Source organism: Peromyscus maniculatus, chromosome 9 (assembly GCF_049852395.1).
Source record: "Peromyscus maniculatus bairdii isolate BWxNUB_F1_BW_parent chromosome 9, HU_Pman_BW_mat_3.1, whole genome shotgun sequence".
Lineage (NCBI taxonomy): Eukaryota > Metazoa > Chordata > Mammalia > Rodentia > Cricetidae > Peromyscus > Peromyscus maniculatus.
The window spans coordinates 21154750-21160749 of record NC_134860.1 but is presented as its reverse complement, the minus strand read 5'-3'; positions in this window follow the sequence as shown (position 1 = coordinate 21160749).

Here is a 6000-nt window from a genome sequence, read left to right as displayed (position 1 = left end):
GCCTCTGGTGAGTGCTTCTCTGCCCTGCGGCTCTTCTTGAACTACATTTTGTTCTCTGTCAGCCCGTTCTTCAGCCGTTGTCTTACACAGAGTTCTGTGACTGGCATTCTCCATCCCTCAGCCACGCTGGCACGTTTGATGCCCTCAGTACAGATTTTTGTCAGGCCTCACAGGACCCTTGTCAGCCAGTTATGGTGACCCATACTTGTAATCACAGCACTGGAGGATGAAGCTGAAGGATTGCTGTGTGTTCAAGACCAGCCTGAACTACACAATGAGTACCAGGCCAGCCTAGGCTGTGCAGTGAGAATGTGAGAACCTGTCTTACAAAACAACCAGCTGGGTGTGGTAGCGAGTGCCTGTAATCCCAGCACATGGGAGGTAGAGGCAGGAGGATCAGGCGTGCAAGGCCAACCTGTGCTACAGCAGACCAAAAAATCTAAATAAACAAACACCATTATGGCATTATGGCTGATTTCAATATTTGATGCAGAAAAGGAAAATGGGGTCTTGGCAACTTTATTTATTTATTTATTATTGTTGTTTGTTTTTTGAGACATGCCTTACATAGCCCAGGCTAACAATGACCTCATTAGTGAGCTTAGGATGACCTTGAACTCTTGATGCTCTCACCTCCACCAAAGTGCGGAGATGATAAGGATGGGCTTCCCCACCGAGAGTTCTCCTGTCTCTTCAATGACAATGGTCCCTCCCTCCCTCTCCTTCCCTCCATTCTTGCTTCCTTCCTTCTTTTCTTTTCATGGCATTGGGACTTGAATTTAGGGCTTCATCTATTCTAGACAAATGTTCTACCACTGAGCTATATTCCCAGCCCTCTTTAATTTTGGGGCAAGGTCTAACTAAGTTGTCCATGCTGGCCTTGAACTCACTCTGTATCCCAGGCTTTCCTGGAACTCTGGGTTTTCCTGCCTCAGCTTCCCAGGTGGTAGGATCGCAGGTATGTACCACCACCTCCAGAAAGTGTATGCCTTATTTTCTAGGGATTTAGAGGGAAATCTAAAAACATATTCTCAACCTGCTATCTTGGTCCAAATTACTTTTATTTTAATTAATTTAGTGTGTGTATGTGTGTGTGTGTGTGTGTGTGTGTGTGTATACTTGCCAATGTATGTGCATGTAGAAGCCAAAAATTAATGTTGAGTGTCTTCCTCAATTGCTTATTTTTTTGAGACAGTCTGTCACTGAACCTAGAGCTCTCCAGTGAACATTTGGGAACTTCCTGCCTCCGACCATGCCCCCAGAACTGGGGTTACAGTCATGCTGTGAGATATTGTCCTGTATGCTGCGAATATGTGTTGCTCTGATTGGTTGATAAATAAAGCTGCTTGGCTAATGGTGAGGCAGAATAAGGTTAGGCAGGACATTCTAACTAGAGAGAGAGGAAGAGGAAAGGCAAAGCTAAGGAGACACTGCTAGCCACCACCAGGAGAAGCAAGATGTAAAGTACCTGTAAGTCACAAGCCACATGGCAAAGTATAGATTTATAGAAATGGGTTAATTTAAGATGTAAGAGTTAGCTAGCGAAAAGCCTGAGCCATTAGGCCATATAGTTTGAAAATAATATGAATCTCTATGTGTTTATTTGGGTCTGAGCGGCTGTGGGCCTGGGCAGGACTGGAGAAAACTCCAGCTACACAGGCACATGACATTTATGTAGGTACTGGGGATCAGAGCTCAAGTCTTCCTTTCAAGCAGCAAGCACTTTAGTGACTGAGCCCTCCCTCTCCCCAGCCAGCTAATCTACGTTAATTTCATTTTATTTTTGGATCACAAGCCAAAGCAACAAAAGCAGAGCCTTGCAAAACATTCACTCCCAACAGCAAATGTACTTGAAGAATCAATCTTTAAAAAATTTTACAAAGTCATGTTTATATGTATGTGCCTGAGGGTAGGAATGCACATGTGAATGTAGATGCCCACAGAGCCAGGAAGTGTTTGATCCCCTGGAGCTGGAGTCACAAATATATGTGACCTACCAGACATGGGTGCTGGATCCTCTGCAGGAGCAGTGTGCAATTTTAACCATGGAGCCATCTCTCCAGCCCTGAAAATAAAAACGCTTTCATGTATCATGTGTTGTGACAGGTCAGAGGACAACCAACAGGAGTCAGCTCTCTCCTTCCACCATGTGAGTCCCAGGGCTTAAACTCAGGTCATCAGGCTGGGTGCTGAGCGTCTTAACCTTCTAAGGCAGCAGTTCTCGACCTGTGAGTTGTGACCCTTTGGGAGGTTGAATGACCCTTTCACAGGAGCCGCATAAAACCCTCGGAAGACACAGATGTTGACATTATGAGTCATAACTAGCAAAAATACAGTTACAAAGTAGCAACAAAATAATTTTGTGGTTGGGGTCACCACAGCCTGAGGAACTGCGTGTTAAAGGTCTCAGCATTAGGAAGGCCGAGAACCACTGCTCTAAGCTATCTCACTGCCCCCCGAGAAAGGAATCTTACAGAGAAAAACTTTTGAGCTAGTGTGCTGGGTCACTGGTGAAAGGCACGCTTTACTCTTCCAGAGGACCCGAGGTCTACACTGAGGACCACGTCAGGCAGCTCACAACTGCCTGAAATTCCAGCTTCAGGGGATTTGGTCCCTTTGGCCTCTTTGGACACTCACACATGCCGTATGCTCTCACAGACATACACATTTACACATCATTGAAAGTAGAACAAATCTAAGAAATATTTGACTATACTTTATGTGTATCTGTGTGCATGCATCTAAGTGTATTTATGTGCACTGCGTGTGTGCAGGAGCCTGAAGAGGTCAACAGAAGACATCAGATCCCCTGGAGCTGAGCAACAGGGGGCTGTGCATTGCCATGTGGGTGCTGGGAACCAAACCTCAGTCTTCTGCAAGAGCAAGTGCTCTTAACCACTGATCCATCTCTCTAGACCCCGAAAAATCAATTTTGAGCTGTGAAATGTGAACATGGAAGTCAGCGACTCACTCTTATTGGTTGCTCACTGTGTGGCAGGCACTAAATACATACAAGGTAAAGCCAATTAGGATACAGCCTTCTGTGACGTTCTGCTTTCTGCCTGTTTCTGCACTCTTTCTCACTCCAGCTTCTTTTTTGACCTTTGACCTTTGACCTCTGTTGTAAATCAATCTGGCAACTTGCAATACAAACTCTTAAGTACTTACTTTGACCCACTCATTTCCTGCTTCCGGAAATTTAACCTAAGGAAATTATAGGGAAGAAGAGAAAAAAAAAAAAAGATTACGTTCATAAGCATGAAAATAGATAAAACTATCTAAATGTGACAGAGGGAAGGTTAACACTGTCTGTTATGCCCAGTGGACAGAGAGTAGAGCAGAAAGTGACGAAGGCCCAGGCTACAGTGGTCGTCCTGGAAATGCCTGTGATGTTAAACGAAGAGCTGACAGTCTGCATACACAATACATGCTCTTGTAGCTCAGATCACCGGGAGACACTGGAAACTGAAGTGGGACCAAGGCAGTTAGAGCATGAGTAAATACGCTCTTCTGTTTCAAACGCCCTTTGCTTTCCTGATTCAGCTTTTGGTTTTGCTTAGTCATAAAACATGGTCGCTGATTGATTCTTGGAGTTGGAGCCCGGCTCTGGAATTATTACACTGCTGTCTGTTTCTTTATATCTGCGGCCGGGCCACAGGCCACCTCTGCCTTCACGTCTCTGGGACACTCTCCTCCTTACTGACGTTTCTCTTTCTTTAGGCCAGTGTGTTTCCCAGCATTCTCACTTAGGTCCTTCTCCACTGTTTACTGTTTCTCTCCCAGTAGAACTAAACCCCATAAGAAAGACAATTTTAGTGACCAGCAGCTGCAGAATCTTCAACACCAAGTTTAGGAGGATATTTGTTGGAGGAAGCCATCCATCATCCATCCTACCGGCTTGTAAGCCAGGGACGAGACCTCATTCAGTCGTAGATGGAACATCTGTCATCGCCCTTGTTTTTCCTCCATCCCTTCTGCCCCTTCCAGCTTCAAAGCTGATGCTCGCGTCCTTTCTGATGACAGGAATCTCCATTGCCCACTCAGTGCTCAGGAGCACTCGCCTCACCCAGCGCGCCGCCGCTCAGCATGTTCTTTCTACCACCTGCTCAGTGCTCACTCAAGGTTCAGCTCCTGTTTGGTTGTCACGTCTTCCAGCCCTCATGCTGGCCGGACCCCTGGGACTCTGGTGCCCGGACCCCTCACTTCACAAAGGACTTTTTGTCGCGTCTGTTAGAACATGAGCCCAGGAAAAGGAGAGTGGCGTCTCAGTCACCCTTACCTTGGCCTACTTTCGGGTGTTCACTAGGTATTCAATGAATGTTTCTTGAGTTGGAATGTTTTGTGTTGCTCGGGTTCTAATATGTGCCATGCACAGTGTGGGGTGGCATACCACATTAGGTAAAGGAGAGTCTCCTTGACATGATGCGCAAACCTCTAGAGAGTTCACAAGTCTCTGGCTAATGTGTAAATAGTAAGATTTTGCATAAAACCCTACCTTACTATCTCTTTATGAAAATACACAGTTCTGGCGGCAAGGCCATAATGGACTGTAACTAAACTGGTCTTTTCTGGTCCTGTAGACACATTATTGCTGCTTTTCCACAGTCTCTACTGCTCCCCATAGGCTGCCCAGTTAAAAGACAAGAGCCTCACCACCTCTTTGGTACTCGCCTTGTACATGCTGGGCAAGTGCTCCACCCCTGAGCTACGTCTTCAGCATTTTTTGTATTTTTTTTACTCTGAGACAGGGTATCACCAAATTTCCTAGGCTGACCTTGCACTCGCTCCATAGGTCTTGCACTTAAGGACTTCGTGCCTCAGTCTTCCAAGTGGTTGGGATTACAGGTGTGTGCTGCCAGTTGGGCTAGCATGTCCTTTCCATGTCAAGTCCACTCTGCCAAGGTGGCACAACCTGACAAGCCTGTTCCTAATGACACTACATATAGAGGAATTAAAAACTAAAAGCCGCTGTGCGGTCACATCAGCATGTTTCCAGGCTTCTAGGCACGATGTGCACTCCAGGTGTGCCCGGTGAATCAGCACAGGTATCCAATGCCTGGATGCAGGAAGCCCTGTTGAAGAGTGTGGATCTGGGAGGTAGACCTGGTTTGAGTTACTATTGTTAGGGCCCAGAATCTGGGACATAGTCATGTTGTCACTTACAGATTTTTGCCCACGTAGATTTTTTTATCTTTGCGAAAAAGATCACCCAGAGAACAATTTTCTTGCCCAGGATGATATTAACCATTCAGTCTTTGAAGTTATTTCAAGTGGAGACAGGAGGATGATTAGGAGTTTAAGGCTAGCCTCAGCTACACAGTGTGTTTGAGGCCATCCTGGGCTACATGAGGCCCTGTCTCAAAAAACAAAACAAAACCAAAAAACAAAAGTTTACTGCCTCTCCCCCGAATTTGCCTATTGGTGTTGAAACTTACGCTGTTTTATTCTCTTCTGACTTTCTCTTCCCTTTTCCTTTTTGAGACAGTACCTCGTTATGTAGCCCAACCTATTCTGGAACTTGCAATCCTCCTGCCTCAGGCTGCCTATCACTAGGACTGCAGGTGTGAGTCCCAACACCTGGCCACATGCTCTTCTTTTCTTTCACATTTCTGTGTTTCTTTCTACCACTTAGCCATGACTGTGCTTGAGATGGAGATTGATCCCTTCACTTTACATCCTCGTTGGATAGAAATAGTCCCAAGACACAAAGCAGGCAGAACCCGCACTTCAGCATCGGCCCTGGCAGCAGATTCCGAGCCAGCCTGCCTGGGGTCACATGCTGGCACTGCCGTATAAGGTACATCACCTCGGGCAAGGCCTCTCCCTGTCCCTCCCTTGGCTGAGGCTTCTCTAACTGGAGACAAAAGTAACTGTGAGGGTGGCTTTTCACATCCCTAAGTGATATACACAGAGACGACAAAGACGTCCCGGAGAGCATACTGCGAATCAGGATTTGAAGTCATTTTATAATCACCCCATAAAACTCTGCTCTATCATACT